This window comes from Dinoponera quadriceps, unplaced genomic scaffold (genome assembly GCF_001313825.1).
Source record: "Dinoponera quadriceps isolate SergipeBrazil2010 unplaced genomic scaffold, ASM131382v1 scaffold707, whole genome shotgun sequence".
In the NCBI taxonomy this organism is placed as follows: domain Eukaryota; kingdom Metazoa; phylum Arthropoda; class Insecta; order Hymenoptera; family Formicidae; genus Dinoponera; species Dinoponera quadriceps.
Window position 1 is genome coordinate 2,451,185 of NW_014555450.1, and position 12,928 is coordinate 2,464,112.

The window sequence follows — 12,928 nt, forward strand, 5'->3', positions numbered from 1 at the left end:
ACTCACGTTCCAAACTCGATTTATCTTGCGCGCGCGCGCGCTAAATTCCTTCTCCGCAATATGAAGCGCGCGCGCGGGAAAATTCTCCGACGTATGAGTAAAGACAGTTTCGTTCGAGCGAACGAATTTCCCACCTTGAACTTCTCCCGGTTGGGAAGTTTGTCGGCGAGACAATGGGAAGAAAGTGTGTTTATAGATAAAGTGTGAACGTGAATAAAGCGAGGAGAGGCAGCGGACTGACGCAGATGAAGCAACGCGTACACGCCGAAGTCGCGACCCGGAAGTAGAAATTGTGATGCTATTTTGACGTTTTTAAGGATAGTTTGCATCTATTTAGGTAGACTAATAGAAACCTATTTTGACGATACTGACACTTATTGACTTCTCTCTTGTGTGTATATATATATATTTAATTCTACAGATTTAATTTTCATGTTGCCTCGGACAACCTATTTTGATAAGACTGTTAAAATGGAAACTTAATACATCATCAGGGTCAAAGAATATGAGTAAATCAGTAAAATTAAATTGATCGTATTATCTTAGCTCCCACTGTGTAGCACAATTAAAAGTTTGATGTAATGCTCAAATTTAGACATTTACGACGTATCGCGACAGTTTTGCGCGCGGTAACACGCTTACTGAGGGAAATCCCACTAAAATTGTAATCATTTTTAGTATCAAATGTGTCTTCTTCTTCCGGCTTTAACCTGGAAAATGGTAGCAGCAATATGCATGTAAGGCTATTATCACTGACACTATAGCAGCGCCTAAAAAATGGTTTTCTAGACTATAATTCTCTCGTTTATGCAATTATAGTTGCAAACACCGAACAGTTTTCTCTCAGTAAAGTTTGTTCGCAGCTGCGACATTACGACAGTGATGTGCAGAGTAAAGGCGGGTAACGTTACATGTTGTGTTTAATAATGCGATATCTTTAATATCGCGATATTTTGACGTACATTTCATGCAATGTGTCGCAATACACGCGTTGCATCTCCATTTTCACGCGCCATTGCGCGCCGTAACTCTTGCATTCGTGATTTTCGCAATAATTTGTAAAATCTCGACGTATCTTTCGATCCGAGTTTACGAAACACGATGCCGCACGGTAAACCGTGGTAATTTAATAATCATTTAATATCGGAACGACACGCGCGCATAGAAGTTGGAAGATACTTTCTCGTGAAAGTAAAATGCGATATTACGGGGGAAAAGAAAAGAAATCGTCCGCGCAACTTCCCGCTTTGTTACGAAACGCGTAATTAATCGATCATAAGAAACGGATGAGAAACGACGACGGCGAGAAATACGTCTTCGCGATATAGATGTGCTTTTCCTATCGCGCCAAACTCCGTGCCGTGGTCGTTCAGCCGTCATAAGTATTTTTTAGCGATTTACACGCCGCATTCATCGGAGTTTCGCGGACGTATCTGAGCACGTCGGAAATAGATTGAAAACTGTGTGTAATACTTTAGCATCGATTGCACTCGCGTATATGTATCGGAAAGATATACACCGCGATTCGACGAATAAAATAGAGAAAAGGAGGAGTACAATAAGAGAGTTACCGTGCACACAGGACAACGACATCGAACGAGGGTAACGTAACCGACGTATCGACTAACGCTATCGATCTGTCGCTCTCCCCCGGGCCCACCCTATCGCCCACTCACGAGCACCCCCACCTGAATTTTCGACTTATTCCCAGCAGCGACGCGGAAAGAGCGGAATCTTCGGGGGAGGAAGTCGAAAAGAAAAGTCCGGGGGATGAGAGGAGGGGAAAAAAACGCGTCGACACCTTCTTGCGCGCCTTTTTCGACGACGAGCGTGTCGGCGGGCAACGTACCACTCGTAATAAACGATAAAGGGAAATAAAAGTGACTCCGCCCAACGGAGAAGGGAAACCGATGCGACCGGCGACGGAAGAGGGACGGATGTAGCGTGACGACGAGAGAAAGAGAGACGGAGCGAGCGCGCGTTGGCGTGTATACGAGTCCGTTTCCAGCGACACGATGTGCTTCCCTATGCTTTTTGTTTTAATTTCCTAGAGGCCACCGGCTCCACCTCGTCCCCCCTTCTCCTTTTTTTCTTATTCCCCCCCTTTTTTTTTTACCTTTTCCGCCCTCCCCCTCATGTGTCCCCTCCCCCGTCTCGGATTCCGCCACTGCTCTCCCTCGTCCCTCGTGGGAGCTCCGCGAAATGTACCACGGTGGTTTTCAGCACTGTGGATGCTGCTAGGTATATATCCTCATCCTCCCCTACCCCCCTGCCGGCCTCGCTCAACCCACAGCTCTACTCCATCCTCCCACGCCAGGCCCGTCGTCCCCACCGCGCCCTGCCTCGCTCCTTTCCCTCCCACCCGTTTATCCCTTCCCTACGGCGCGCTCTCTCACGCCGCCACCCCTCCGACGGAGTAAAGGGCTGAACCGGCCAGTGCAATTCCCGACGAGATCGGCGTCGAACCCGCGCTGTGTCGGCCGGCGATCGCGCGTCAATCTCCGACGTGTCTCGGTCGCGCACGTCGTCGCGCTTCGTTCTTTCTTTCTGTTGTTTTTTCTTCCTTCGTAACTGTCCCGGCGTGTCATCGTCTCTACGCTTCTTTCTCACTTTTTCTCGCAGCCTCGAGGACGACGACGACGAGGACAACGTGTCAGCCGCGTTTTAATGACAATCTCTCTCGCTTTCTCCGCGCGAGACGTCATCGACACGTCGATCGGCCGTCGGATTTAAAGNGGACGGCTAGTGATACGGGTGCGCGGGGGTGGAAGACGCAGTTACGTGGATACACAGATAGAGGCTCCCTCTCTCTCTCTCTCTCTATCTATATCTATCTTTCTCTCTCGGACAGGATTAATCGTCGCGATGTCAACACCGTGCGACGCCCGACGCGGCGCGCGGAGCCGCGATCCAGCGATCCGATCCAGTGACGTCGTGCCGCGACACGTAAGTCCCGTCGCACAGAAGGACGAGGCGACGCGCACGTACCGGATCCACGGTGGATCCGAGTTGCGCTCGCGTAACCGTACTTATTGATCGGTTCCCGATCCTTGGATCGTAGACGCGGGCTGGATCCTCCTGACGGCGAGGGGTGGTGGTTTCCACCCTTCCTTCGGCTGGAGGTTATTTTCGGCGCCCGCTTGATGGACGGGGTTACCCTGCGCGGGGCGTCGTTATCGCGCGGCAGCATCCGAGATTTCCCGCGGCGGAATTTTCACGGCAATTCCATTCCCGACGTTCCCGCTAATTGAACATGCCCTTGGCATCGAACGATCGGCCAAATCCGCTTAACTCGCGCGAATCCCGGATTTGCTCTTTTTTTCTTCCTTCCCCTTTCTTCCTATCTCTCTCTCTCTCTCTCTCGTTTCTTTCTTCCTTCCTTCCTTTACCCCTTTTTCCCTTCGAAGCACCCTTATGACGGTCGCCCGCGAGAGCGCGGACGCTGCACGCCTCCGGCGAGATTAATTAGTCCCTTAGCGTGTGCGCACCGCGCGTGAATTATTCCGCGGAAGTGCCAGGCGTGTCCGACGAGTCCTGGGACTCTGAATGAATGAAACGGAGGGAACACCAGCGGTAGGACGCAACGGGCGTGGATTGATATTGGCACGAATGCCAATCAATTGTTTCGAAATCAATTTTCGCCGGGCTCGAATTACATTCGACCAATTGTCAAACAATATTTGTCGCCTTGCCGTTAAATCAATCCCTAGGAATACACGAAATAGTTCGCTTTGATTCGCGTTGTTTAATCTACGCGTCGCGACGGGACGAGCGCCGTCGTGCGAGTACTGCCCGCCGTTCGTCCTGAAAAAGGGAACTTTTGTCTGAAAGCATTCTTTTTACGCTCACGCGAGTTAGATTTTTTAAATATTTTTCGCGTCTGAAATGAAAATCCCCTCCAAAAAAGGGTGCATTGACAGCGTTGATATCAAATACGATGTTATGAAAAGCTAAACAGGGCACACAGAGGGAACGGTAATATCTTTCGTATTTACTCACGTGAATAGCCGAAACACGTACAAACGCAAGCATAATTGGGAATAAATGTAACTTGAATAAAAAGTTATCCACGTTGATGTGCAAGTGTGTTGTAAAAAGTCGCGAAAGCTATTTAATTATTTTATATTCTAAATTAATTTCCGTAAATCAGATGACGGGAACGAAATACTGTGTTCGCGTTCCGGTAATAAATAAATGCAACGAATTTTAAATAACAAGTAAAATATTAACGCGAATTAATCCTATTTTCCCGACGCAATAGTGGAACTTTCGGTATGAATTAATTACAATAATAATGAAACGTAAAATAACATGCGTAATCCTCTTAGGAGAAACGCACGCACATCCCGAAATATTTTCGGAGTGATTAAAACATCGACGGTATTGGATAATTATTGATTACGCACATGCATTATAATATGTGGTCACTGTAATTTCACGCGTTTATTTGTCTCGAAACACAACAGAGGCGGCTGTTAATGATGAGTCATTGGGTCGGCGATGTATCGCCGAGTCGTGAAGTGCGACGGAAGAGGCGTACATGCCGAGAGCGATAAAAATTTCTCCGACTCTCCTGACGTCGGCTGTAACGATCGATGTAGCCGCGCATTCCTTCATTGGAAGATTTTCGATGTCTCACGGAGAGAAGTCCGGAAACTTTTATTGGACACACCTTGCAAACTCTCCGACATTCGGGCGTTCGTCCTTGCGATACGTCGGCTCCCCGGCAATTTCTCGGGACGGATTTCGGCCGATCACCGTGCTGTATTAATTGAATCCCGGCTTAGATGAGACCTTTTTCATCGACACGAACAGGCGATCTGATTCCTCCCGGCGGCATTTCGCGTCATTTCTCCGCGGCAAATTGAGGTACGCACGAAGGACGCGACGTTTCCTCGGGTTCGTCGCTCAATCTCGAATGAAATTTTCTGATAACATCGGAAGCTTAATTCAACGTTTAGCCGCTGAGACGTTTGGAGACTTGAGCAGTTACAAAGCGAACAGAACATTTCCTTCCAAGGAGGAGTCGAGGAAAGAATGAACGTCGTTCAACGAGTCCGCGTACAGAACTGCGTTTTTGCGCGTACTATACATGCAATATGCAAATATAAATATTACGTGCGAAGAAAAAGAAGACAGGCACGATAGGATTTTAATATCACGCACGTACGTAATATTACGGACGCGTGTTGCGTCCTCTTCGTCTTTCCTCTTCTTCGTGATGAATTCCAGCTGATCGTTGGGGCGTATTAATTGAATCCCGTCGCGCGAATTCGAATCAGCCTGATATCGTTAATTCAGGCCGTACTTCGCCGTCGTCGCCGCGAAAACTATTCCGCTCGTTTCTCCGATCTTTCGTCACTTGTTATATCGTTCACGTGAGCTTTTAATTGCGCGCACGTTTGTCTCCGTAACGTCGCTACGTGGACATGAATTTCAGTCGTTCGCCGGGACGAACTAACGAGATTTCGTCATAGATTAGGATAGACTGGACCGCATTAATTCACGTAAACTTACAAGCCCCGAAAGATGCTGCCGCGCATTTTCCGCCTTTTCGCAGCGTTTAAATCTTCACGAGAATTTATGGGAAATGCCACGCAGACGTATTTGTCGAGCAGCTAGTTTGTGTTTCTCGGAATAACCTCGTTTTTCAATATTTATCAACTTTCTCTCCATCTCTCTCCGCTTTTCCCTCCTTTTTTTCGTCTCATTGTTTCATTATGCGACTACGCGTATCTCTTCCTCCGCAAAAAGTTCCGCGCTACATTCGATGTCTCGTGCTCTCTAGCGCGAACATTTCACGAAAACTTGAAGACAGTAATATTTGACGATCGGTAACTGTAACGATATTTTGTTTGTAATCAAACCGTCAGTTGAATCATTGCTTATCAGTGTTAATTGAATTGCTCTTTGTGCGTATAACGTTGCACTTTTGCCTCTTTAGCGTACAAAGGGGATATTTTATGCGTAATTAAATTCCTACATATTTGCATGAATCGCAAACGAATTCCATACGGTATTGCGTATCGCGAGCGCATACATTCGGTTCTATGCCGGATAATGTAACGCACTTAATCATTCATGTATTTATAAACGTTAATTAATATCTTAAAGCAGTGTATCGCAGAATGCCGGATTTTCAGTGGCGATATTAAGGAGTCTCTACATAAGTTTATTATTTGACTGAAAAAAGAATACTTTCCTAAAACTTTATTTAATTATCTAAGTAATAAACGGTAATTTTCAACGAAATTAAGGGGAATATACATACAATATTATAAACACGGAGATATTATTTATTTTTTTGTTTTTCATATTAATGCTTTATTTACGTGTCATTTGAGTTAAAAGTACACATATAATAGAAAATAATATGTAAATGTTTAAATATGTCATACATCTTGAACAATATTCTAGTTTGACGGTTCAATGGGAGGAGCGGGGAAAATGGCTCGTTTTGCTTATAATAAGCAAATTTTCCGCTTGCGAAAAATCTTTCGCCGCACGCACTCACACGCTCAGAATTTCGTTTTCTCGAAAAATATGACCGAACTCGTAACACGATGCTACACATACACACACACACACATGTACACACACGCACACGCACACAGTTCACTGACGAATTATTTTTCGCTCCTATAAAAGTTGCACGTAAGTCCTCCCCAGGGCTACGTAAATTTTTCCACGTCGCCGGGTCGCGTCTTCACACCGCGTTAGGTCATTAATAATTACCCCCGTGGATCTCGGCTGATCCTTAAGGCGCGCGGCATCCTATATTTGAACGCGTTAATAATTCCGGCGAATCAGGGCGAAATTGATGTCGCCTTTATTTCGTCCCCGGCCTTCTATTTCGACATGCCGCACGGCGACGTCATGTTCTTCGACTGTGCGCGGCTATGCGCGCGGATTATTCCGTCCTCGCGTATACGAAACATATAGGATTTCTCTCCGGTTAGTGTAGTTGTAATTCGCTCGACTCTAATTGGATTCCCTTTGTATACTTAACCGGCTTTTTCTTAAGTGAGATTAAACAGCGCCGGATTTCTTTCCACCTGTCCATTGTAATATGCGGCAAGCTGATACGTTTGCAGTTACGATGTAATGCGCAGCGGATTAACGCTGGCGGAATAGGCCGGGGGTAACAGTACAATCAAAGAGGAAGTGCTTCCGAACGCGGAAATTAAATTCCATGTCGAGGATTGTTTTAACGCGGTCCCGTGAAATCGACGAGTCTCTATCGACATTGAAGGCAGCTATTTGACTGATCAACTTTTCAGTAGAGTTTTCGAGGAAAGTAAAGCCTTTGTCGGGAGAAGATTCCGTTTATACATTTCTCATTCGATTTTCGCAGTAAATTGTTCCCTCCTCGGCTGCACCATGACTCTCAGCTGATCCTATGTACACGTTCTGCAGGGCGGCTCTATCTACATTAGGATGCTGCAACGGCTACAGTCATTACATGCACAGCCGGACGGCATATTCACGAAGTTCGGTCGACATAATGGGCAGTGATATGCTAATATTTATCGCGAGGGGATTTGATTTCTATTCGCGAAGTGTCCAATACGCTTCACACTTTTGAGGCGAGACTTGATACGTTGCTTCTGAATATTTCCTCAACAAAACTGACAATCTAAAATATTATGCACTTCATAACACGCGCGTTATTCTGATAATCACAACCGCGAAAAGTCGGCTCTTATCTCTCATTAACATTTACGCGTGCGTCGAAAATTTGCATGTATTTTTTAATTTCGAAAATTCAATTCAACCGAGTTGAAATTTGCTTATTCAGGGAGAAGGATAATATTTACAGAAATAATTTTTTGCTTTCGTAACGAGACCACATTATTGCATATTCATCGTGACAGCGATAAAATTTTGTTGGTATAACCAAATTAGCGACTTATCCGTAATTAGAGCAGAAACAATTTTGCTGCTAGGATAGAGAAAAATTCTGCTGAGTGGATTTGTCCATAAGACAAGTTAATTTGCTGTTAGAATAGTGTTCCGCTACATTTAACTTACTCTTACTCTAGTAAAATAATTTGTAGATTCAGCAAAATAATCTAGCGAAAATGGCAACTAACGGTATTAACAAATCGTTCTGCTGTTCACATAACTGACAAATTTTGCTGCGGCAACATCAAATATGCTGTGCCAGCAAATTATTTTTCTAATATAATTAACATAATTTAATATGTATTATTTAATATAATTAATAATTTATCGCGGATATCGGATTGTCTAGTATTTCCATAAAAAATCCACTTGACGTAGAAAGCCCGAAAGTGGATTTTAACCCGAGTTATAAATTTCCGGGTGTGAAGGGCGTCCAAGTTATCTTGAGTAATCAGGCGCGGGGTTAATGAAGGAGGTAATTTCGGGGCGTAATTTGCGAGCTGCGAAATGTTGTAGATGATTCGGTGGAAGGGTCAGGCCTCGGTGCTCTCGAGGAACAACGAAAAAGCAAAGCGGTGAGGAGCGATTCTCTTAAGCGAACACGACAATTTCACGATAGCGAATCAATCGAGAGAGGATGGATGGAAAAGGAGAGCCTAACTTGATAACCTCATTCCGTTGATACTAGCAGAAGTGAAGAGCACTTTAAACAATCGCGGATTGGATACGGTTCTTTCCCAAAGTTCTTCAAGCGATCGTTTGATAACAGCGCGAGCTTCCAACGCGGCTTATCGTATTGTAGTAAAAGCAAGCAGATAAAATAAATAGTACGAGAAATGCTCTCGATTTCGGCTTCCGTTACCAAATCCTATCGCTACTCTCTTTCTAGCATATACTTACACATGTACACGCCTTCACCGTTCTTTCGCATCCTGCTTTCATCCTACAATCCCGCGTTTCTTTTTCACTTCTGTTTCTATACGCGATATTGTTGTCGGTTTATTTATACATACATATAAATAAACACGACCGACATTTTGACAGGTCAAAAATATTTCAGCTATTTCGTTTGTACGCCGAAGCGGGATTAAATTTCGCGAACACAAACAAATATCTCAGTTGCTGTTATTTCGATATTAATACGTTTTCTTTCAAATAATATTATATAATAATTAATATTATATATTAATATTATATATTTACTTTATATATTAATATATATTAATATTATATGTTATATATATTAATACATATTGATTTATATAAAATATGAGTTTAAATTACAGATTAACGTTATATATAATAATTTACATATCGAAATTATGGTGACTATAGAATATATAGAAATTTAAAAAATTAATTGTCAATGCCGCTAAACTTTGCGTGAATTAATACTTATCCGCTCACATGAGACAGTTTGAAACGTTTCCCGTACATATTTTTATGTGAACATATAACATTCCGAACGAAGAAAATTTAATTAAAACATCTAGTTGAAATAACTGGAAGTTATATTGGAAACTTTCCGAGAGGTCGCGGAGAACCGGTCATGTCGCCAACAATTTCGATGTTTCGCGCGCCGCCTCGTCTTCATTGAAAGTAACAACTTGCGACAACGTCGTAAACGGCTGGGCAATTACATCGGGGAGGAAAGAATCTTGCGGTGAAATTTTCGTTCTCGTTGTTTCGCCCGTCGTCTGTATTTCTCGTCTCTCGAGGAGCACTTTTTCGACCGCCGCTGGAAAAAAGCGGCAGGAGAAAGAGCGAGACAAAGAGTGAGTGACCGAGCGAGGAAACGAGAGGGAGGGGAGTTTGGTTATACCGTATTTTACAAGATTACGTGCCATAACCGGCCAGCTCGCCGTGGCCGCCGAAAAAATTCAAAGCGCAAAAGGCGGAGAGAAGCACGAGCAGTGACGGAAGCACGAGCAAGTGAGAACAACGCAGGACTAGACGCGCGAGGGGAACTCATTAATCCCGTACCTCGGCGCTAGATAATGCTAATTCGTCGGAACTTTCTTATTGCTTCATCCACTCGGCGCGAGTCCGCTGAAAAGATTATTCGATGTGTTCTTTTCAGGGGAAGAAAGTTGTCATTCGGCAAGCGTGACGATGACGGCCGGCCAGCCGGAATAGAAACGGCATAATTAAATGCCGATAATTGCAGCGATTATCGGCCGATAAATCGCCGTTATCGGCAACTTCATTTGGCCGCGTTAATTTCGCCGCTGTTGAACGCTCTGCATGCAGTTGTGCAATTCGTAAACAATTATTTTAATTATACTTGATCGCGTCTCGCCGCTGATTGTTCACTCGGGCGATAATATGCAACAGTAAACACCGTCCGGGAGAGGGGGGAGATGGGAGAGCAAAAAAGAAGCGATGCCAAGAGTGATAGTGAAGAGGTGGCGGTGCGTCGGGGGGGGGGGAAGAGGTCAAATAGTTTAATATTTGCGCAGGTGCTTGTAAAAGATGAAAGGGAGAAGCTAGTTATAAAAGAGCGGCGCCACCCCCTCTGCGTCGGACAGCGGCGCGTGGTTGTTACATTATAAAAGCGGCTGATTGTTTGAACAGACTCCAATTTTAATCGGCACGACTCTGCCAAACTGCTCCGCGGATACGTTCACCTATCTCTCTTCCCTCCCCCTCTGCCTCTCCTAAATTGTAGATTAAAGAGATACCGGCTTCTGAGGCATAATCTTCTCCCGAGAAGAATCGCGGCACAATGCGCCGGCCCGTTGGAAACGTTACTGCCTGTTTGTCGAAGTTATTTTCCCAGAGGATCGCGCGCGACCAGATCTCAACATTTTCTGCTCCTCTTTGAGACTTTTTTTCTTTCTTTTCGCGTTTTCGCTATCGGATACGTTTCGGTTGGCCGCGCGAACAATCGCGTTTCACAGCGACTCTCAACCCCCTATAATTGGCCTACGGCCTACGGAAGTCGCGGAGAATCGTCGTGGTGCGCGCGAGAGTCGTTTAATTTAATAAAGTCTTGCTCGAACAAATATCCCGATAACGTTCCCTGCGGGAAAATAATAGGAAATGATGCTTTAACTCACGTTTTGTCGCTTTTCTTCTCATCACGCGTGATACAATCATAAGACGTCCCGAGATGTAATTATGCTATCATAAATGAAAGATTTTAACGTGCAATTGACTGCGTTTCTGTTCTTGGCTTTCCGACTGTTTCACTTGTCATTCTGCTAATACGGGATATTCACTGATAATAACAAATCAGGATTTATGCCTGTATGGAAAGAGAGAGTGAAAAAGATATCTCTCGCATATATTACAGTCCGAATTTCAAGATTAAAAGTTCAAGTGAAATCGGACAAATCATTCGGCTGAAACGTACCGATGGAAATGGGAAGCACTGATGTAACGCGCGCGCTTTTTTGTGGCTCCCATCGGTTTGTACATTTTATCGCCTTTAGTGGCGCGATATTTTCCGCGTTCAATGCGGGAGGGGGTGCAATCTCTTACGCAAACTCGTACACGTAATAAACTCTACGAGATATTTCCCTCTGCGTGTCTTTTTTCCGATTTCGAGCGCGAATTAAACCTTTGATCTTTTTTGCTGAATAATTATTCGCGATTACCCTGGAAATTATGCAACCCGGTCGGTCGGTCGCTTCTTTAAATATTAGGTTGGTGCATATGAAATGTCGGATTCTTAAGTGATTGTATAAAACTGTATATCTTTCTTCAAAAGCTGTTTATTCAATCAAAGTATGCTCCATTCGCTTCAATACACTTCTCCCAACGAGATTTTAAAGCGTAGATGCCTGTCTTAAAAAAATTTTGGTCTTTAGAATTAATAAACTCTGATATCGAGTTTTTTAGACTGTCTTCATTTTCATGGTGTTTGCCTCTTAAAAACAGCTCTAAATGCTTGAAAAAATGAAAATCGGTCGGCGAGAGATCCGGTGAATATGGTGGATGCTGCAAAACTTCATATTCCAGTTCGTTCAGTTTCGCAATTGTTTTGTGCGATGTGTGCGGCCGAGCGTTGTCATGGAGCAGTAGCGGGCCATGCCGATTCACAAGCGATGGGAGTACAATTTGGTGTCTCAATATCGTTGTATGGTCAACTTTCATCCTGATAGCAAGTTCCCTCGTGGATACGGCTGGATCCGCTTCCACTAGAGCCTTCAGGTCATCATTATTCACAGACGTTTTGGGTCTTCCGCGCGGCTCATTTTGCAGTGAAAAATCGCCAGTCCGAAATTTTTCGAACCAACGCTGCACTTTCCGATTGTTAACCGTATTCTCCCCAAACGCTTGGTTTATGTTGCGTGCAGCTTTTGCAGCACTATTACCAAGTTTGTACTCATATAAGAAAATGACGCGAATGTCGGCAGAATTCATATCGGTAATAAACTCAAAAGAAATAAAAAAGGGAAGACCTTCGAGAAAACCTATTTTGTTGAAATGAGTCTCTGGCAATGGACAATACGAGTATGAATGAGGTTATGCCAAATACAAAAGTATAACGAAAACAGGGAGGAAAACGTCCGCATGTAAAGAGAATGCGACATTTCATACGCACCAACCTAATACTTACATCCGACCGGTTCGCATTAGAAATTTGGTTTATAACCGAAAGTCCGTTATACTTATTCCGGATATTTGAATGATAATTATGAACCCGAGTTTGAGATCCGGTCTCCGCGGATCTGGGACTCGGAGTTCCGGATCCGTCGTGCAGCCAGGAATCCGGCTTCTTGGATTCCACAATACCATGATAATGTGTGAATATGCGTTCATGTACTTACATACCGCAGAGAGGCTCGCAATCGATAGTCTGCGACCTCTTTGGGCAATAGCCAAATATTAATTGTGATAATAAATGCAACCACAGAAATATATATTTATATTCCTGCAAAAGTGTTTCGCGGATCGCGTTATTAATCGAATGTCCAAGCGGCCGTAATCGATGTGGTCACAGTATTCGCTGCTTCTCAGTTTCTCAGTCAAGTTGAGCGAGATTTTTCGCGAAGAAAGGCGCGCGAGCTCATTATTT

General features: G+C 44.3%; 1 protein-coding gene across 1 annotated transcript in view; it reads left to right on the top strand.

Annotated features, from left to right (window-relative positions):
• Positions 1–2,772: 2,772 nt before the first annotated feature.
• LOC106744295 (hemicentin-2-like) overlaps positions 2,773–12,928 on the top strand; it is a 104,933-nt gene continuing 94,777 nt past the window's right edge. The window contains exon 1 of the mRNA XM_014618947.1: positions 2,773–2,946. The gene's annotated coding sequence lies outside the window, so the exon portion shown is untranslated. The remainder of the gene's footprint in view (positions 2,947–12,928) is intronic.